A 23,868-nucleotide genomic window follows, 5' to 3' on the forward strand; every position below is an offset into this window, starting at 1 on the left:
TTTGGTTTTGGTTGTTTTGGTTTTGGTTTTGGTTGTTTTTCATCAGCCACTGTCTATGATAATATTGGAGAAGTCACAAAGTAAGGTCCCTGGAGAATTGATTCTTGGAGAGAAAATACTCCAAGAGAGAGAGAGAGAGAGAGAGAGAGAGAGAGAGAGAGAGAGAGAGAGAGAGAGAGAGAGAGAGAGAGAGAGAGAAAGAGAGATTGAGAGAGAGAGAGAGAGAGAGATTGAGAGAGAATCTTTTTAAACAAACAGATGCTTTTTAATTAATGATAAGTAAAGATGAAGCAGAAAAGCTTCTTTTGTCTCTGCCTGATTTCTCTGTTATTTCTTGTTTATATTCTTTCGATTGTATTTGCATTGTTATTTGACATTTGTTGTTTTCTTGAATTGGTTTTGATGGCTAATTACAGAGACTATTCAGTTGTCCAAAGTCCATCTTACAATAGACAACACCAGCTGCATTTCTATTGTTCCAAGGTTTTGTATTCATCTCTTGACCCATCAGTTACAATGTGCTAGAGAATTATATAATTACAACACACAGGATTTTCTAGCTGTGATATTTGGAGTAATGCAGTCTGCAGATGTAACTGATTCTAACACTTCATCTTGCCTTGCTGTGGTGAAATCAGTTTTATGGGCTGCCTTAGCTCCCAGGGAAAGAGAACAGACAATTGGATGCAATGCTAATTGAGAAATCTCCCTTGTGTAAGTCTTATGCCCCATTCACATAGCCACATTCTCCTGTTTTCCTCCTCATATCCTGGAGCTTCTGCTCTCTTTTCTATTGGCTTTTATTTCCATTATGTACTGCTGTTTCCAAGGGAGACTGATGCGTATCTATCTTTTCTCCTTATTGTGTACTACATTGGAAGTGGGTAACTCCAAGCACTGAAGTGCCAACTTCTTTGAGAAAAGGTTAGTTCATTGTGTAAAAGCTTCTGAACACTGAATAGTTTCAATATACATTGAAAATCCAAACACACATACATTGTTATACATATGTCTATATAGCTGCTTAATAAAAATTACTTTAGAAAATTGCAAAACAGATTCTTCATGAAGAAAATTATATTTGTGTAAAATGCATGAGAACACATTGAATTTAGTTTTCATTGGTCTAATTGAATTTTTTCATTGATGTTCTTAGGTGATATTGGATTCTATTAAATCTGGAGAATATTAAGAAAAACATCATTTATTATTTCACTACTACTAATAATAGTAGTAATTGTCAGCACAAACAATTTTCTTAAAATATAAACTCTTAGCAGACATCAATGGCTATCACATAGCATATATTTTAGTTAGGGTTTCCTTTGTTATGAAGAGACACCATGACTAAGCCAATTCTTATAAAGGGCTGGCTTTCAGGTTCAGAAGTTTAGTCCATTATAATCAAGGCAAGAAGCATTGCAGCATTCAGGCAGGAATGGTGCTGGAGGAGCTGAGAGTTCTACATCTTGATTTGAAGGCAGCAAGGAAAAGACTGTGGGGAATACAGCTATGTGCATGAATTATTCAAAGAAAATGTAGGTAAGATGTTTTGGCAAAAGAGTGGTTTTCAGAGTTGAGAAGGTAAGCTGTTTGCAATGCTTACTGAAAGAAGAAGACTACATTTAACCTAATAGAAATTCTGCCTTCCTCAAAGTAACAAATTCCTACAACAATTAGAAAATCAGCAATGGAAATTGAGGACTAGAAAAGCATATTTAAAAAAAAAAAAAACGTGTTTACTATGTTACCCAAATTAAAAGGGCAGAATTCAAGAAAAGTCTCTGAGGAAAGAAAGACTACCAAAAGCTCAGCAATATGGTCAGGAAGAATCATCTTGAGTTCTAAATAGTGCTCAATGGTCACACCTGGGAAGCTAAATTAGACATAAAATCCAGTCCCTTGTTTGGTTTCTTCATATTCTGAGAGGTGAATTAGCTTCCTTTTTAAAGGTAAGCTACGTGTGGGTTACCTTTCTTCACTCTTCAGTGAGAAGATGAAAAGGACATGCACGTCTCACAGAAAATATGTCTAAATGAAAGAACTATGGGAAGAGCAATCAAGATCTAAGACAAATGGAAAGAAAGTGGATTTCATGAACAATAGTCACTTTACCAGACATTTCTGGTGGCAACTACCACTGAGAACAACCACACCAGACAGGAAGGAGGCTAGTGTTGGGGCGGAATGGTCATGACAAGTTAAAATGAGAGACTGATAACACACTTGAAATGAGAAGCAGTTTGCTTATTTTTCCTTGTAAGCACATTAGTGGACTTTATATCAAATAATCCCAAAGTGTGTTGGCAGACTTTTGCTAAATGTTTGATGAGCCAGTTTTAAAGGTTCTAGAAAGCAAAAGAACAATGAATTTGGTTATCAGCATGGAGCAACACACCACTCAAACAGTAACAATAAACAACATATTTTTATATGCCTTTGAAAAATTATACTTCCCGGGAAGGGCATGGGTGTTCCTGAGAATGGAGAAGACCTCATTTCAGGTAGGATTAACTTGAGAGTTAACAACCCTTCAGCTGAGTTCCTGATTCATGCTGTATGCATGGATATCTCAAAGAATGAATTTCAAGGACAAATAGTGTGGCTTCACAGAGGACCTTTTATTATAGAATGGAAGCTTGAAGGAGAGTTTAGATTGATTAGAAGTCAAGCCCCAAAGAGAAGCAAAGACTTAGAAGGCACCAAGGTGAGGTTTGCCACTATGCTCCCTGTTGAGAGTTGTTTTCATTAATGTTTTCTCTTGTTCATTTCATTTTAAACAGGAGTTAGATCAGCAACTGCTTAAACACTGAGGCATTTTTTTATTGATGTTGGTTGAGTCACAGAACATACCTTGAACTCTGGAGAGATCTGTATACTGCATGTGGCCCTTTAACCTAACAGAGAAATGGTCACGTCCAAACACAAATTTTCCATCCAATCAGACATGGTTTAACACCTACCCTATTAATTTATGACTCCTGTTTTATCACCTGCCCACCTTGACCGTCAGTGTCTGCAAGCCAGGCTTACTCAGAGCCCTTTCCTTCCTGGAATCTGATCAGTTTGATGTTTTCATCCTCAGCTCTAAGCTTTCTTCTGTTTCTCATCTCTGGTGTCCCTACTTAACAGTTGACTAGTCTTCCAAAAAAACTATGCAATGACACAAAAGGTCCATAACATCTGAATGAAAATTTCAGATCAGGTGCATGGAAAGGCTCATTTCTTCTTGCAATGAAGGAGTTTTAAAAGTTATTTTTATGTAATTCTTAGATACAGCTTACTTTTAGGCAAACAATAATTTAGTTTATGTTTTTTAGACCTAAATGCTCTGGTGCTAAGTAAAGAACCTTAGGTTGTCCTGAGGGTTTTCATTATTTTATTTTATTATTTTTATTTTTAATTTTTTTGGTAATACATAAGTACGCCATTCTCTAGATTTTGTACAGTAGTAAGTAGAGATGCAGAGTGGCTGCCAGTTGTCTAAAGCTGTGGAAGGAGCAGGGGCAGATAGCCAGCCACAGCTTCTATTCATTTCCTCATGGATGCTCCATCTACAAACCTGCGCGCACAGGGTAATGGGTTCAATAAAAAAGAGTTTGTTTCTGAAGGCTGTTCAATTGTTACTTGATGGACTGCTTAAGCATGCAGTTTTCTCAGGCAACCACAATGCTTTTTGAATTGTTATTTGCTTCAAGAGCCTCCTGATGTATTTCATGGGTATTTAAAATTTGGAAATCAAACCTTTTCATGCCCTAATCCCTCATGTAAAGAATTTGAAATCTTAATTCTAATCCTCAATAAGAAAACTGGTGACCCTGTAGAAAACAGTGTAAAATACAAACATTCTTATCCAGTAAGTATCAGAGAAATGGATGCTCATAATCTGCTTGAAAATACTGTCAGATAACAATTCCAGTAAGAGGATAAATAAATTTGGGTTTGTTGCTCCTGGTAAAAAGCCATATTACTGCACTAGGAGGCTTTATGGCCTTGTTATATCATCATAGAGAGTACACAGTTCTCTTGATTAATGCTGATTACCTCCCAAACCCTTCTGATACTCAGGACTGTGTATCCAGGTAACAATTTCTTAAGGTTTTCCTCTAATTTTCTGACTTCACATTCAAAGGTATCTTTTTAACACAATACTCACAAATACACAAATTCACAAATTCATTATTGACAATGTTGAAAAGTAACTTATGACTTGTGGAAAATGAAGTAGAACACCCTCTCCTGTTCCCATTATGAGGTTTCTAGACAGTACAGACATGGTCAACAGGAGAGTGTTGGCGAGAAGGCATTTGGGCAAGGACCCTGTACACTGAGAAGTGATACAAAGGATATACTGGTTCTCTTTTCATCAATAACCTTATTTCACACTGAAAAAAAATAGCAATTTCAAGAAAACACAGCAAACAATATAAAAACCACAAATGCTCTGCTGTTGTTAGTCAAAAAACAAGCAGAAGGCATTGTGATGATGGAAAATAAAACAAATAAATACATGGAACATTCCATTTATTCCAAAGACTATAGAAAAACAACAAAACTAAAAATTCAAAACTAAAAGCAAAATCCAAACTATGTCATAGCTAAAAGCTGTTCTTTAGTACATTGTACAAAAAAGAGTTGGGTAGATAGCTTAGATTCTGCACTTATCAAGGTCCCTAGTCATTCCGCCAGGTGGAATTAGGTAAAATAGAGAGGTCTTATACAGGACTGTCCTTTCAGTTCTATGATATATTTGTGATGTGTGTGAAAACCACTGGGCTTATGGGTATGAGGCTAATAACAAGAGCCCTCTCTCCACCTTGTTCCAGAGATGTCAGACAAGATCTAGCTGGGAGTAAGGAAGTTCATCCCTATGATGACTAGAGATAGCTACATGTCATTGTAAGACGAGGCCTCTTTAAGATATGTGATTTGGAGCATTTCTTCTTCCAGTTTATTTCATGTTATGGAGGTTCCGGCCATTCACATCAGTAACAGAAATCTAACCCCTGACCCTGAGTATTAATATAATAGTGAAGAATTTGGATTTCTGCTCTCAAGCAGTACTGGGCAGAAATATAATTCATTTGTTCAACATCTGAAAAATGGTGTGCTTAAGCACAATATTTAAATAATATTCATTCACAATAAAACATCTAAATGTGAAGATTCCAGTGGAGCAGATGCATGCCACGAACCATAAAGAACATGAATGAGGAATGAAAACATATCTAAATGTGGCTTCGAAATATAATTATCTGACAAATGCTTTAAATAGTCATAACAAAATGCTTAAGAACAAGTAATTGTGAACAGCCTTTTAACAAGTTTAAAAATAGAAACTATAAAAGAAATACAAATTACAAAGACAACCTAAATGGAAAACTTAGAAATAAAAATTTACAAGATCAACAATAACAAACTCAATGCAAGTTCTTCATAAAAGTTACACAAAGATAGGGAAACAAGACAAACAATGGAAAATACCCAGTCAAAACAACCAAGGAAACAGACTATAAAAATCAAAGTTCCTGAAATAGAACAACAGAGATTACAGAAAAAATTCAAACTAAAGCAAGTTTTGGGAAGAGCTGTAGACAAAAAGCTCAGAAATTATAGATAAACCAATCTACAGAGATCCATCTACAGAGAAACCATAGAAACCAGAAAGAAGTGTTATAAAGCAAAAAGGGAATGGGTGCCAACTTAGATTTTCATGCTATTACTAAATGTAAGAGAAATTTTATTGGTTCTTAAACAGTGTACATACTGACCAATTGACAAACTTCTGGTTTTGATACTATACTAGAGTTAGGATCTAATGATTGGAGAAAAATGGGTGAGGTATAAATAAGTTACCTGGGCTATCAATGCAATCTCCTGTGAACATATTATAAATGCTAAAAGTACCTGCTAACTGAATCAGTCAGATTTAGCCATAAATGTAGTATTAGAGGAACAGTTACCATGCCAATAAGCTTTGTCCCTTTGGATTGACAAGTTCAGTTCTACCTCATTAAACTTCATGTTATCCTTGAGTGACTCAACCTTGGGAATAAGTCTGTGAAAAAGAAACTTTATCTGCCCTATGGCTGGGAGGGATTGATCTCAAGTCTCAGATTTACTTGTGAGCCTAAAGTCTACTTTATAAAATCTGTTCCCGGGAATACTGGTTTTTAGTTTCTATCTTTTTTCAATATATTCTTCATTTACATTTCAAATAATTTTCCCTTTTCTGGATCGCCCCTCCCCAAAAGTCCCATAAGCCTTCTTCTCTCCCCCTGTTCCCTATCAACCTCTTCTCACTTCCCTGTCCTGGTATTCCCTGACACTGCTGTACTGAACCTTTCCAGGACCAGGGGCCTCTCCTTCCTTCTTCTTGGACATCATTTGATATGTGAATTGTTTCTTGGGTATTCCAAGCTTCTGGGCTAATATTCGCTTATCAGTGAGTGCATACCATGTGCGTTCTTTTGTGAGTGGGTCACCTCACTCAGGATGACATTTTCCAGTTCCACCCACTTACTTAAAAGTTTCATGAATTGATTGTTTTCAATAGCTGAATAATATTCCATAGTGTAAATATACCACATTGTCTGTATCCATTCCTCCATTGAGGGACATCTGGGTTGTTTCCAGCTTCTGGATATTACAAATAGGGCTGCTATGAACATAGTGGAGCATGTATCCTTATTACATGCTGGGGAATCCTCTGGGTATATGCATAGGAGTGGTATAACAGGGTCCTCTGGTAGTATTATGCCCAGTTTTCTGAGGAACTGCCAGACTGATTTTCAGAGACACTGTACCAGCTTGCAACCCCACCATCCAAAAGAGGGCTTATATCCAAGATATACAAAGAACTCAAGAAGGTAGACTCCAGAGAGGCAAATAACCCTTTTTAAAAATGGGGTACAGAGCTAAACAAAAAGTTTTCTCCTGAGGAATATCGAATGGCTGAAAAGCACCTAAAGAAATGTTCAACATCCTTAGTCATCAGGGAAATGCAAATTTAAACAACCTTGAGATTTTTACCTCACATAGCTCAAAATGGCTAAGATCAAAAACGCAGGGGAAAACAGGTGCTGGCGAGGTTGTGGAGAAAGAGGTTTTTAGTTTCTTTAATATGTGTTTGGGCAGCAAGTGATAAGTTTTGCAAACCCCTTCCACTACAATTGTTTTAAAAGTATAAGCCAGTGACTAATTATACAGTTATAGTTGGCTTAGCATTCTATGTATAAACCACACTGGGACTGGACTTGTGACCACCTTTCTGATTCTAGCCTTCTAGTGTTGGGATTAAAAGTGTAGAACACAAAGCCCATCAATTTCGTCTGTATTGTTTTCTTAATACCCTTTGAAAATGAAAATGGATCGCGTCTCGGCCTTTTGGCTAAGATCAAGTGTAGAAAATGAAAATGGAAGGGTGATTCAAAGAATGCAGTCCAGTCATCCTTACATATGGGAAGAGGGGAATAATGGAAATTGGATTTATCTATTATAAACAAAAATCTAACTGATGCAGACATGGAGTTCGTGGGGCTACAGGAACAGAAGGAAGAGATTTGTTTAATGGAGAACATTCCTGAAGGTGGAACTAAAACAAAGATGTATATATCCATGTTAATCTGGATTCAATTCATTGTTACTATTTGAATCCCTTCTGCCAGTTTCTGTAGGGAAACAAGTGGCTATACAGGGTTATTTTTTCTTAAAGTCCAGTTTGGAGAAGGCTTAGCTGAGCTGTTACTACAGTGCTGGGAGGTGGTGGGAACTCTCAGAGCTGGGTCTTAGTGGACATGCTCCACTGACTGTGACTCTCTGAAGGAACAGTGAGTCTCCAGGCCCCTTCTTTCCCTTAAGTTTGCTTCCAAGTTAGAATGTGAGTGGCTTTGATCTGCCAGCTTCTCTTCTCTGTGGTAAGTGTTTCTCTGGATGCTTCAAAGTGACAGCTTCTTAGACTTGAACTTGTAGTTCAAGAGAAAAAGAAAAACAGAAAATAAAACAAAACAAAACAGCACTAAAAAAGAACAATCAACAAATACCAACCACCCAACAAACAACAACAACGGTACCCACTTATAAAAATGATTGTTTTCACTTTATAGGTTGAAATGTTATTTTTATTGTAACTGAGAGTTACAATTTATTGAGTTTTCAACTATATTTCTGAGATAGTGTAGATTTGAAACAATGATGACTAATCTAGGTTTGACAATCACAGAAACATTCAGTGAGAATTTATGACTTTAGATGTGTTTTTAATGTGTATTTGAGTATGTATTGCTCTATTTGTGTGCTGTAGGCACAAGCATGTATTTAGGTGTGCCTACATGTGTGTATGTGTACCTGGAGGCTGGACAAGTATGAGGAATCACTCTCTTCCTGTCTCTACTTTTCTCTTCTCATCCTGGGGGCTATGGGTGGGGACATCTAGGCCTGTGTTTTTAAGTGGGACCTGGAGATTTGAACTTAGGTCTTCATATTTGCTCAGCAAGCCCTCTCACCCTCTCCTCATCCCTTCTGTTTGGTTTTCATAATTGATTATTTAAATCCTTTCCTGGTAATGGCCCTTGCATCAGTCCACTTGCAGCTAATTCCTGACTTAAATGGTCTGTAGCTCTTGGTGCCCTCTTTCTAGACTCCAAGAGCACCTCTTAAGAAGTACTTTGCATAAGGTAATGGTCCCTAAGGAATCCATTGAACATTTTTAGTGTCTCTTGTAGATGAGATGCATCAGTTGAAAAGCCAGGTAAGAGACAGAATTATAAAATCGCTTACAAAGAGAAAAAGGCTGTTTGAATTTCCAAAACAAGCAAGCAAACAAACTCAGTCGGGAAGCTGGGAAACTCAAATAATTTTAAAACATTATTCTTTTTCTACGATCAAATGCTGGAGCAGTTTGTGGATTGTCTCGGTAAAGAAGCATTTGCCTTACAGAGCTATCTGAATTAAGAGCCTCAGGGGCACAACTTAGTTTAAATACAAGAATTGAGCATGCTTGGCATTAACACTCCAATCCCTGTGATTATGATCTAATGAATATGTTAGTGTTATTTCCTATTGTGGAATGCAGTTGAAGAATATGTAATTCGGTGTCATTGTGATTTCACAAAGAGGAAGCTAAGAGTGATTTGCCTATTTTCAAGTACAGTGCTAATCATTTGGAAGACATTAGCAAATAGCTTGTGTGGGCCCCTGACTTTTTAAAGTAGACCACCCGTAGAATATTTTTGAAAGGTATAATTTATATTAGTTGTAAGAACAGGACAATGAATCTTTAAGTCTTGAATCCAGGTATTACACTGAGTGGAGTGCCGGGGAGGAGGGAGGGGTTGAAAGTATGTGCTACAAAAGAACTTTTACATGATTTTCGTAGGTTCTACCTAAGTCGGTGTGTTTAATATGAAAATTGAAAATGTTGATTTGGAAAATCCTAGTCATTTACAAAGGAGATATTGGACTGTTATGGTTTTCCTATCTATCCAGTGAGTCTAGGCAATCAGCTTTGCAGAATGAATAGACTCCTCTTTTTTTTACAAATACTAAACAAAAAATGTTACAGTCAGAAAAGTCATTTTTAAGATTTATACTTTAAAATGTATTATTATGTGGATTTATGGTCTGCATGTGGGCATGTGCACATCAAAGCAAATGCCTACAAGGTCAGAGGCATTAGATTCTCCTGGAGCTGTAGTTGTAGGTGGCTGTAAGCCACTCAATCTGGGTAGCTGAGATATGAACTTGGATCCTTCTGAAAAGAAATGTCTTCTCCTAACCATTCAGCCATCTTTCCAGGCTTCATAAACATTTTAATACTATTATCCATGCTTTAAGATTGCTCACCATGGGCCAACAAGATGGCTGGCTCAGACGGTAAGGGGGTTTTCTACTAAGGCTGATCATCTGATTCCATTCTTAGTGCCCAGGTAGTGCAAGGAAAGAAATGATTTCTGTGTGTTCTTCTATGACTTCCATAAACATGTCATGAACCTTCATGTGCATATGCACACATACACAATCTATTGAAACATAAAATAAAATTCAAAGATGATTCATCTGTTCTGGGAGTTTCACTAACCAATTTTTATTTTGAACATATTTGATATGCATGGTAAACTATCTTTGGCTTTATATTTTCTATTTTATTTAAAGGGGCCAGGAAATGCTACTAAACTCCTAGAGTATGAATAAATTTCTATCATAATCCCCAGAAGAAACATTTTTGAAATATCCTATTTTCAAGTCCTTAAAGCTTTACGTTAGCCTTCTAACCTTCAGAGCTATGGAATAATAAATATGACTAGCCTATATTGCTAAATTTGTCCTAAGTTGTTAAAAGAATAAGAGGATGCTAATATACATAGTTTACAAGAATATTTTTATGCTCATGCTGAGGTTGATATGGTATATTTGAAATGATGGGAAAATTGAAATAACAATATATAAAATTGCATTTACAATTTTCATGTCATTTACTAATTATTGGCAGTATTAATACTAGGCAGAATTAGATGCAATCCAAGTGCCCAATAGTTAATAAGTGAACGAATAAAAAAATAGTTGTTTCTACATAATCATCTTGCCATGAGGAATGTGATTCCAATGTGCACCATTATGTGAAAGGTTTTTTTTTTTTTTTAAATATGCTGAGTGAAAGATTTCAGTAAGAAAAACAATACAATCTTATGAGTCATTCGGTCTGAAATGTTCATAATAACAAAGTTACTGAGATAAAAGAGATTTAGTTGCCCAGGGCAAAGATGGTGGAGAGATTGCAGAGTTGTAGTGCATAGGGGTTTGGGGAGGGGAGCAGTGAGAACATGCCATGCGTCAGGAAGTTACTTGTTCTTTCTACTATGTGAAGACATATTATCATCATCTATGAACCAGAAAATACGGTTCTCTATAAAACAAACTAACCATTATTTACTGCAGATTTAAGATTTACAAGTATTGATATGAAAACTGTTATGTGGATTATGTATAAAGAAATTTCAATCCCGCAACATGGCTGCTCTAGCAAAGGGATGGCTGGAATACAGACATGTCTTTAGTATACACATTTAATGCCTAACAGTGAAGGTAAGGTTAGTTTGTGGAAGGAAGCACCATGTTTTAGAATTATGTTTTCTTTGCTTATATTGCAAAGTATAAGTTGGATAATCCATTAAATTCCTTCTACCCTGTAGGTTCTAGGACTCAAACTCAGATGGTCAGGCTTTGTGGAAAGAATCTTTATGAGCTGAGTCATCGCTGTGGTCCGCTTTGATTTTTTCATTCTTTTTTATTAGATATTTTCTTTATTTACATGTTAAATGTTATTCCGTTTCCTGGTTCCCCTCTGAAAATCCTCTACCCTATTCTCCTTCCCCCAGTTTCTATGAGAATGCTCCCCAACCCACCCACTTCTGCATTCCCCTATACCAGAACATTGAGCCTTCACAGCACCAAGGGCCTCTCCTCCCACTGGTGCCTGACAAGCACGTGCTCTGAGACATATGCAGCTGGAGCCATGGGGGCCCCATGTGTATTCTTTGGTTGGTGGTTTAGTCCCTGGGAGCTCTGGGGTGGTCTGGTTGGTTGATATTGTTGTTACTCCCATGGGGCTGCGGACCCCCTCAGCTCCTTCAGTCCTTTCTCTAACTCCACCATTGAGGATCCTGTATCCCCAGTCCAATGGCTGGCTGTGAGCATGTACCTCTGTATTTCTCTGGTTCTGGCAGAGCCTCTCAGGAGACAGCTATATCGGGCACCTGTCAGCAAGCACTTGTTGGCATCCACAATAGTGTCTGGGTTTGGTGACTGTGTATGAGATGGATCCCCATGTTGGGTAGTCTCTGGATGGCCTGTCCTTCAGTTTCTTCTCCATACTTTGTCTCTGTATCTCCTCCTGTGAGTATATGCCTCAAATGCAAGGGCACCCACATCCATAAAAGAAACTTTACTAAAGCTCAAAGCACACATTGCACTTCTTTATTTGTTTTTAATTGATACACTTTAATTTATATACTAAAATACAATTCTTGATTATTGTATACAGTATGTAATGAGCATGTCAGGGTAATTAACACTCGTGTGTCTTACTATTTGGGAAAAATCTCCAACTTTTCCAGTTATTTTCAAATATATCATAAACTGTTGTAGGCCATATTTGTTCTGCACTATGAGGCATAGGAAATATTTCCTGATGCATCACTGTACTTTGTTTCTCCTCTCTTATTTGTATCCACTTTCCTCAGTCAGTAACTTGAGGTAAAGTTTAGTTTCCAGTTAATTGTTCTTCATTTTATTTTTATTTTCTAACTACAATCATAGATCATTGCTAAAAATAAATATCAAAATAAAATTGCAAATCCATTTCCCAAAATGGAAGCTCATATGTTTCTGTATAGAAGAGGCCAAGCAAGGCTGGGAAGGTGTCTTAGTCTCAATTATGTGAACAGGCAAGCATGAGTTCATGAATCCAGATGCCTGGGAACCACACAACAAGGCATCGAAAGTCTGGGTGTGAGAGCCTGTGCTGGTAATCTAAGCTCTGCGGAATCAGAGTTAGAAGACACTTGACATTGCTGATCAGACAGTACAGCTAATTGAGAAGCTCCAAGTGAGAGAGCCCATCTCAAAAAATAAGGAACAGAGTAATAGGGGAAGACATATTAAATTTACATTTGGTCATCATTACATACATCCACATATATGCACACACACACACAAACAAACAAATACACAAATACACACACAAAGATAGAGAGACACAGAGAGAAACTAAATAAATATACAGGTAAAGAAAGAAACAAATGAATGAAGATAGAAAATCAGCCAGGTATTTATTTGTTAGTGAAATCACAGGTGAGTTCTCCTTCTCCAGCAATATAAACAGAATATTTTAAAAATGTTATCATCTTTTGTATTAACAAAATCAGTAGTCTATACCTATCCTGAGAAGAATACAGATAGCTGGTAGGTGTGTAAAAATTAAGAAGAATATGCAGGGTTTCGTTTTTTCAATTCATTCTAATGACATCCTTGTTTGATTTTAGTTTACTTTGGTGTATGAGGGCTGGTTACATAACTCAAGCTAGCCTAAAACACACTCTTTAGTTCAGGTTAGCCTCATGACCTTTCTACCTCCGCTTTTTCATCGCATGTCTGGATCTAAATCAAATTACAGACAGCTTTCTTCTGTGGCCCGTGGTGGGCTGATCACTCTCCAGTAGATGAGCGTACAGCTGTGTATACACTGCCAACATTATTGGACTTGGTGGATTTACAAAAAGTAAGGAAGCTCTGAGGAAGACCTTGCAGGGCAGATCTTGTAGGAAATGAAGCTGAGGGAGTATGGGTTGACTTGATGCAAATGCATTAATACATACAGGAAATTCTCAAAGAATAAATAAAAATGTATTTGCAAAAAGAAAACCTTGCCTTGACTTATTGCATCAATAAACTTAAATATTAGGTCACTATTTCTTATTATGAATATTCCTAGCAGCAACAATTAGCATTCATAATGGACATAACCTAAAATGTAAATTAAATTCTTATGTAATTTCTGACATGACCAAGGGCATGTCATGGTTACCAAATCTCAGCAAGGAATTCAAGAAGTACCAGAGGCTGAGTGTATATTTTATGTTGCTTAAAAAGAGGATTAGTCCTGCTCTTTGTGAGTAGCATCCAGCAATACCTCACCAAGCTGGCTACCACATTGTATTGAACCATAGAAAGTCTGTCCTAGTTTTATTTATATTGCTGTGATAAAGCATCCCAACAAAAAAGCACTTGGGAATAAAGGATTTATTCTAGTTCACTACTGCAGGTTTTTAGCACATCACTGTGGGCAATGACAGTGATGTGGGCTGAAGGTTCTTCAAGCAGCTAATCACATCACATCTACAATCAGGAACATAGAGAAATGTACTCATGGTTAACAGTCAGCTAGATTCCTTTTCTCTCCCATTTTGTTTTAAGATTGTAATATAATTACAACATCTCTCCTCACCTTTCCTTCCTCTAAACCTTCCCAGATGGCCCTCCTTCTTCAAATTCATTGCCTCATATTTTACTGATGGTTACTAATGGTTATAATGCTGACACACACACACACACACACACACACACACACACACACAGTCTTCATTTCTGACTTGCTGAATCACATGACAGTGAAGTGGGCCAGAAGTGTTTGTGCATGCTCAACTGCCTCTGTAACCACAAAGGAGTAAAGGTCACCAGGAACATGACTGTGGTACATACCTGCTAAGATATGTTCTGACTGACAAACACAGTTTGCATTTTAAATATTGAATCAGGAACTTAGTGAATTCATATCATCTCAAAAATATTTGATTTGTATTGCTGTGGATGACAACAGGCTGTCAAGACTAATGAAGTGGAATCACTGACAAAAATATCCAGTGACTCTTCACACTTCCTATCCATGTGCAGATGTGCAGAGATGGACAGCATATAGAAGTGTGTCTCTTAGTGTCTTCTTTTCCCCTGCATACTATATATTAATAACTGATAGTGTAAGAGTAAGGAGCTCACAGAGCAGCAGAATCGTACATCATTCTTTTTTGGGTTAAGAAGGCCTTCTCAGCCCATTTTTCTTAGAATTCTTGGTAAATGTAAAGTTGTTGCTACAGCACCCTATGATGTATAGAATAGATGTAGTGTTCAACATGTTGTTAATTCTAAGCAGCAACCAATCACCATGACAGAGAGATGACTGTGTAGCACCCAGGGATGCTTCCCTGTGACGCTGTCTCCCTTTGTTACTTTATAAGGAGAGTTCCTGTGTCCAACCTTTACTTCTTCTCTATAAGGAGCTTACTTGGAAATAGGAAAGACCCACATGAAGCAGCCCAAATGGTCAGGAATGGTCCCTATGCCTCCATTCTGAAGGACAATAGGAAACTCTGCAAACCACTGATGGTACATTAAAGAAAAACCTGTCGTTCACATGACCCACAGTCATGAACCGAACATTTTTTATGATCCCTGAGAAATACACATGTAGGGATCTTACAAAAAAACACTGAGCTATTGGTAATTGGTGGCCACAGCCTTGTGCGGATCTGAAACTGGAGAGGTAGGGACAGTGGTGGAGTTTCTGGTTCTTAGATGTCATTGTCCCCATATTCCTTGGTGGACCTTTGCTCCTTCCCCGTCACTCAGCAGTTGACCTTTGCTTTCCTGTTGCGGCTGTGTTCACTGCCTTACAAATTCTCTTCACAATCATAACATGTCACCAGTGTCACTCAGCACTTCCTAACCACAATGTTACTATCTCTTTTTTCAAAGTATCCTTCAGGATTAAAACCTGCATTATTATACCTGATAGACTTGTTTCTCCTAGGTCATCTGTCCACCCATAAGAAGGGATTGGCAGAATGGACATGCAGAGACATGGTTGATATATTGTATAGTGGCCTTTGATGCTGGGAGGTAGAGCACAAATAAAAATTTGATCAGAAGTTCTATAGTGGAGGCAAGTAGCTTATTTGAAACAAAGGCTTATTTTTGCATACACTTGCAGCGGTTCCTGCTCTGGACTAATTTCACCATTGCTTTCAGGAACTTCAAGGTACCACAGAGCTTAGGAAGCTGACAATGCCACTCCTAGTGACCATGGTCATTAGTGTTGCAGTGGAAATTAACTGCCTACTAAACACACTCGTGCAGCACCCAAGTTAGGAAAACATAAAGCAGGATGACAAGCAGAGCAACAAAGCAGCGAGAGAAGAGTAAGCTTTCAAGTCCATTTCATTCCCAGATTTTCAAATGTCAAAATGAAAGTCCTATTAAGATACCCCTCATTATCAATTCAAGTAATGATTCTTTTAGTCCACTGTCAATCTGGATTCTAAGTTTATTAGATCACAGTTTACAGAAGTGTATTAGCAGCATGTATAGAATAAAATTGACCTAAAAGCCGTATTTCATTTTACAAACAATTTGAATGACTTCTCTATGTGGGATACTTCAAAGTGAATTTTGCTTGTTTTGTTGTAATGTTAGTGAATACAGAATGAATAATGAGTAATTTCTGGCTACATGTGGTTAAAATTTATAGTGATGGATGTTGAAAAATGTCAAGTGAAGTAAGTCGTATGATAGAGATGCTCAGTGCAAAATATCCTATACAACCAGACTTTCCAATTCAAATGGAAGGAGATTTGAGACCTGTTATTCCTGAACTTGGTTTATAAGTATAATATTAGCTAAATGATGAAGTGAGAAAGAATGAATGGAATAAAATATCAGAAAATAAAAGGCAACATGATAAAATTATCTTCTTAGTTCATATTATTTTATAGAAAAGTAATGGAAAGTTCCTATAACAAATAAAGGTGAAGGTGGGGAGGCAAGCAGCAACTATGCAATAGAGGATCATAAATGATCAAAACTTTTATTCTAATTGATATAGTAAAAGTTATGGATCAACTAGTTAGGCCTTTTTGTTCTTTTATAAGCTTAATTTGTAGCAGTATTGTTGATAATTTAGAAAAACCACTGTTGTGAGCCAGAAAGATCAATTAAGATAATCATTGTGAAGATGTGCTTATTTCAAGTCCTGATTTGATAGCTTGAATTAACAAAAAAGTAAATAATGGTAAAAAAGTAGAATAAATTATATAGAAAATTATATCCTAGAGAAATTTATAGCATATATTTGTGTGTGTGTGCGTGTGTGCATGCGTGTGTGTGTGTGTGTGTGTGTGTGTGTGTGTGTGTGTGTGTGTGTGAAAAAGGAGAATACAAAAAACATCTATAATTCCTTGGCTCCAGTTATGAAACAAAGTTGGCTTGGACGGGAAATATTGAATCTAGTATTTCACTTGTATTATTTGAGATATCCGTGGAATACCTACATAGAGAAGCAGACATATTGATTTGTCCTTCTTAGCAGAAGCTCAAATTTTATATGTGAATGAAATAATTTAAGAGTTATGTAAAGGGCAGGGCAAACTTCCAGCTAGACTTTATTCCCACAGTGCATCAATATTTAAAAGAAAAACAAGACCTTGGTTAGAACACTGAGGTATACTGTAATAAAACAGGTGGAATAGAAAGAATGTAGAAGTGAACAGAATCCTAAAAGACATAAGTGATAAAACAGAATGGAGTGGTAATCACCAGCAATGGAAGGCTCACTAAAACTGTTTATAAAGCTGATAGACCCAGAGCAATCATAGGCAAAGACACATAGAGAACTGAGCATTGAATGATACAGAATCACATTAATGGAAATCATTAAGCACCCCTCCCAAAAGTTTCAGTCAAATGACAGGACAGGAGTTAGAGTGTAGTTGTTTATGATATTAAAGAAAAAGAGGGAGTCATAGTGCAAAAGCTAGTCATCACGAAGCCTGTAGCAAATCAAGAGACACACCAGTTGGGGCATAGTTAAAAGTCGATAAATTTGTTTTTAAAGTTCCATGAATGTATTTTAGTTCTTCAAATGTGTACAGGATATCCAGTTGAAGATGTACTGTCATATACCTCTTAAACTCCCTTCAATTCTAGCACTTAAGTTTCTCTCTTAAAAGTTAGCTTTGTTCCCACTTTTTCCTTATGTCTTAGACACAATTGGTATTTGGATTCTTCTGCATTGGTATACATTCATATATATATATTTATATTTAAGATAGATAATAGCATGTCATGATAACATAGTAGAAATGCTCTTTTGAAAGGTAGCAGTGAATCCTCAGTATTGTTCTACCTTAGCCTGCATGTAGCCACTCTGCCTCTAATAAAAGTTAGATCTTCAGCCAAAATCAATGTTCTAGTAATGACTTATGAATATGAAGCCAGTCAACTTTTTGTTATCATTGCAGAATTTACTTTTTCTAAAAACTACATAGTTACTGCACTAGCTAGTTTCGTGTGTCAACTTGACACAGGCTGGAGTTATCACAGAGAAAGGAGTTTCAGGTGGGGAAGTGCCTCCATGAGATCCAGTTGTAGGGCATTTTTCTCAATTAGTGATCAAGTGGGGAGGGCCCCTTGTGGGTGGTTCCACCTTTGGGCTGGTGCTCTTGGGTTCTATAAGAGAGCAGGCTGAGCAAGCCAGGGGAAGCAAGCCAGTAAGAAACATCCCTCCATGGCCTCTGCATCAGCTCCTGCTTCCTGACCTGCTTGAGTTCCAGTCCTGACTTCCTTTAGAGATGAACTGCAATGTGGAAGTGTAAGCTTAATAAACCCTTTCCTCCCCAACTTGCTTCTTGGTCATGATGTATGTGCAGGAATAGAAATCCTGACTAAGACAGTTACTTTTATTTTTATTACTATCAATGTTTAGTCTTTTCCTAATGATATTTTTCTTGTATATCTAATAAGGAAACATTTGTTTTATGGTATGTTCATAAAGTGTTACACTGAATGACTATATTGAATCCTTAAAATTCTTTATTCCTTATGTAAAGTTGATTGACTGCTTACTAATATCAGCTTTTTATTCTCTCATTACTTACTACCTCATCTAGTATTTCTTGATAATGTTTCTTGTTTATGACAATTGTTTCCTTTTTATGAAACCACTTTGTATTGATATTTATTTATGTATATATTTATTTATTTGAGTTTTTTTTAAGTTTGACTCTATAAATCAAGGTGACAAGAAACTCACTCTGTCACCTCACCTAGTCTCAAACTCACAGAAAATTTTCTGCCTCAACTTCAAAAGTTCTAGGTTGATATATTTGGATTTTGATGTCTGACTCATCTACCAACTTTTAAGTGAAACATATACATGTAAAGATTTGAAACAAAATTATGCATCTTCAAAGTGAATCTTGGCGGAGACATCTAAGACATGATAATCAACAGAGACAGAGGCAATAGTGCATAGCAAGCCAAATGGATGGTGGTTTTTGAGAGGACAAAATAAATTCATATAGAATTTTTTTTGATGTCAGAAAGAATATACCCAGGGTAAAGGTAGATCAGTTAGACTTGGTCAGGGAAGAGACAGCATAAATAATAATAGAAAAGATAAATATCAGGTCCAGGGGTAGACAACTTCCTACATAATAGATTGGAATTTTATGAGTACTTTTTGCTCGCAATGCATGCACACTCACACACCCACAGGTACACACCACACACACACACACACACACACACACACACACACACACACACACACACATTTATGGAGGGAGGGTTTCTCCATGTATCGTGAACTGAAGTTCCTCCTGACTCTGCTTCTCAAGGGCTCCATTACAGGTATACACTACCACACCTGAATCCTATTTTGTGAATGTTCTAAAATTATAAATTGATAAAGGCACAAGCATAATGAGAATTTTTAGGAATACTGACAGTGTTTATATCATGCTATTTTCAAAACTGTCTATGAACCATGACTGAAAGAAATGACTAATGAAAATAATACATACAAATAGAAAGATGTTTTTAAAAATTGAACTTATAGATCATACTGAATCATACTAATCATACTGAAATCAGTTATTTTTAAATTATTTCATTAATTTATAAGATGTGTACTTATTAACATGCTCAATTGTAAATACTAACAGTGGTCTCAATAACTAATGCTACTGCCAAAATGTCAACTATAAGTGGTGTTTTTCATATTCAGATGAAGTTCAGTAAGTAAGAATGCCTGTAATTCTTTTGATGACATCATTATAAAAATTCTAAATATTATTATTGGACATTATACTTTTTTGATTCAAGGTTTTTGTAATTAAAGATACAATATTTTCTTATTCAAAAGTCATCCCCTGAATTATAAACATCATTATTTAGGGATCTAGAACCTGTAAAGTCACCTCCAGTGGCTAGACATGGCCCCCGATTGGGGGATGGGACCATACACCCATGTCAAAATCTTTAACCCAGAAATGTTTCTGTCCAAAGGAAGAACATGGACAAAAAATGGAGTAGATACTGAAGGAAGGATCATCTGAGGACTGCCCCACTCGGGGATCCATACTGTCTAGAGACATCAAATCAGACACTGTTGCTGTTGCCAAGAGGCACTTGCTGACAGGAACCTGGTATGGCTGCTTCTTGGAAGGTTCAACCAACAACTGATGAATGCAGATGTGGATGCTTGGAGCCAACTATCAGACTGAGCTCAGGGACCCTGGTAGGGGTGCTAGCAGAAAGACTGAGGGACCTGAGGGGGATTGCAACCTCATAGGAAGAACATCAGCAGGACAGATCATCCATGGCTCCCAGGGACTTGACCACCAACCAAGGAGTGTATAGGGAGGGATCCATGGCTCCAGATACATGTATAGCAGAGGATGACCTTGTCTGACATCAGTAGGAGGGGAGACCTTTGCCCTGTGGAGGTTTGATGCCCCAACATAGGGCAGGTGGGTAGGTGGGGGAGTGTCCTCATAGAGGCAATAGAGAGGGAGGAGAGGGAGGTTGTGGGATGGGGGGCTTATGGTGGGGTAACTTGGAAGTGGGATATCATTTGAGATGTAAACAAATAGAATGATTAATTTAAAAATGGGAAAAAAAGAATACACACAGCATCAGGTCAACCCACTACAGTTCTCTTCTTTACCCCTTCGCCGATCCAGTTCCCTCTATCCACCTCTGAAGACTATTTCTCCTTCTGAGTGAGGCTTACACACCCTCCCTTGGGCTTTTTCTGTTACTTAGCTTCTTTGGGTCTGTGGATTATAGCATGGGTATCCTGTACCTTTATGATGTGTAAGTGAGTAAGTACCATGCAGGCCTTTCTGGGTTTATGTTCCCTCTCTCTAAATAATATTTTCTGGTTCTATTTTCTAGTTGCCTGCAAATTTTAAGTTGTCCTTGTCTTTGCTTGCTGAATGGTATTCCATTGTATAGATTCACCAATATTTTTTTATCCATTCTTCAGTTGAGGGACATCTATATTGTTTCCAGTTTCTGGCTATTATAAATATAGCTGCTATGAACATGCTTGAGCAAGGGTCCTTGTAGTATAGTGGATCATCTACCAATGCACAGTGATAAAGTTGGAGCAGAGGCTGAGGGAATTGCCACCCAGGAACTGGCCTAACTTGAGACCCATTTCATGTAAGAGAGTCAACTTCTGACACTATTAATAAATAGTCTTCTATGCTTGCAGATAAGAATCTAGCATAACTGTCTCCTGAAAGGCTTCATCTAGTAGCAGATAGAAACAGATGCAGAGACCCTCATGCAAACATCAGGCATAGCTCAGGGAATCTTGTGAAAGAATTGGGGATAAAATAAAATTGAGTGGGCAAGTGGTGTCAGGGACACCATTAGAAGTCCGACAGAGTCAACTAATGTGGGGCTATGGGGCTCACAGACACTAAACAACCAACCAAAGAGCAAGCAGGGGCTGGACTGAGGCCCACTTCACATTTGCAGCGGATTTGCAACTTTGTCTTCATGTAGGTACCCTGAAAATAGGAGTGGGAGCTATCTCTGACTCTGTCATTCCCTCCCCTCCCCTAACTGGACTGATGCACTGGGAGAGGATGTGCTTAATCCTCCTGGGATTAGATGTTACAGGGTGGTGTGGTATCCAAGGTGGGAGGCTTCTCCTCTGAGCAGAAGGGGATGGGGTAATTGGGAATAAAATTTGTAAGGGTGGGATAGAGAGGAGGGGGGAATCTGTGATTGGAATGTGAAGTGAATATATAAATTAATCAAAAAAAAAGAAGCAAACATTGGAATGACTATTGGGTGAATAGTCATTCAGGACTGGGTAAATAGAGACAAATATTAAAATATTTTATGCAATGAGTAAAGGGGTGAATGGTGGAAGTACCTCACTATATATATAAAATGAAAAACAATATGTATGATCATCAAAAGTTTAAAAATAGTACTAGCATAGATTGCCTATCAGTTCCACTTCTCCATGTCTCCAAAGGAAATGCAATCAGTCTGCCAGAGTCATCTTCATTCATGTTTACTGATATAACGTGAACGCTGTTCAACCATTTAAAGTGAGGTCCTGTCATTTGTGACATACATGGAGTTGGAGGTCACAATGTTATGTAATAATAAGTAAGGATAGGAAGATATTGTTTTCTTATGGAAAGAAACTCAGGTATAGACAAGAACACATGTTATTCTCATCGGCCTTGAGAGCAGAGTCTCGGTACCCAAGTCTAAAGATCATAGAGAGCAGGAAGCAGTGAACAGAGTTATATTGATAGGTGTCTAGTCTTTGTTGGAAAGCTGTAAGAATTAGTTCATGGTATTGTGTAGTAGAGAAACTACAGATAATATACCACATATTTCAAAAAAAGTGTCTTATTACAATGAGATTATACAGAAACTTTTAAAAGTTATTCATTTATACATAATTTATACATAGTTAATTTATTATGTTTTTTATTGTGTTTATGTACAATTGAGATGGCCATGTGGAAACTACTTTTTTTCTTCATTCCATTCTCCTGTATTCATTAAAAAATAAAATTGAACTCTGGCTTACTATCTGAATAATTCACTATAAATTCTAATAATCTTAGTTTTCAACATGCTTCAACAGTGATCAAATGTGGGCCAAGGCCTTGTTTCAATGACGATTGTTAACTCTTTCAGAAAGCGAAGCAATTTGTGTCAAGGATCCTGAGATTATCAGCCTATAGACTTGCACCTCTTTAGTATACTGATCATAGGACACAACAAATTAAGAGATTTTTAATTGTATTATTAAATAAAGGAGTTAAAACTTTGCAATATATATCAATTTGTGCTTCATGACTGAGTATTAATAATTATCATTGACTTGAAGAAACAGGAAACTTCAAAAATTAATGTAAAATTATCACATTATGCATTTGACTATAAAATGACTATAAAATTTGCCAGCAGCTGACTGAGACAGATGCAAATACTGACACCTAATCCCAGGTCTGAAGTCAGGGACCCATATGGTTGAATTAGGGGAAGGATTGAAGAAGCTGAAGGGGAGAGCGACCCCATAAGTCCAACAATCTAAACTAATCTAGACCCCAGGGAGTTCTCAGACACTGAGCCACCAACCAGCATACACAGGCTGTCCCAGATCCCTGCTACATATTTAGGAGAGGTATGCCTGGTATGGTCTCAGTGGGAGAAGATGGGCTTTGAGAGACTTGAGGTCCTTGGGAAGGGGGAGGACTTGGGGGGAGCACCCTCTCAGAGGCAAGGTGGCAGAGCAAAGAGATGAGGAACTGTGGGAGCAGGTACTGGGAGGGGAAGCGCCCACTGGAATGTAAATAAATAAAATAATTAAAATAAAAAATATTACCACAAGGCTTCCAAATAAATAATAATGTAGAAATTTATCCTTATATGTATTAAATTGATAATTTTAATCTTGACACCTTCTTAAATACATAACTACACAAACATTTCAAGCATTTCTAACTTCATATGTGGTCTTCTATATGCCATTTCTTAAAACTTCATTAAATTGAGCTACACTCTCACTTTCTTCTCTCTTTCTCTTATCTACAAACATATTTTATATAATATAATTTACATAAAATATACATATACACCATAAACTGTCAAATCTAGAAAAGAAGCCTTGGTCTTCAACCCTTTTCATCCTGTTTCTTAAGTCTCACTATCATAGCTGATGTTTGTCTCTTATCTTATGCAGGAAATGATTGTTTCTCCTAATTTAAACATGTCAAATCCCAGCATGATATCATTTGGAGGGTGAATACTTTGTAGATAATTAAATCTTGACATTTCAGCTGGTGAATTGAATTAGTGCCTAATCCTTTATCATCCTTTATCTTGTGAGAGCACAATGTAAGTATGTCTATGTGCAAACCTTAAATGGGTCTCATCACAGGTCCACTTATTATAAATTTCCCTATGAAGCAATTAGTCAACTACTTTCTACCTGAGAAG

This window comes from Apodemus sylvaticus, chromosome 6 (genome assembly GCF_947179515.1).
Source record: "Apodemus sylvaticus chromosome 6, mApoSyl1.1, whole genome shotgun sequence".
NCBI lineage: Eukaryota > Metazoa > Chordata > Mammalia > Rodentia > Muridae > Apodemus > Apodemus sylvaticus.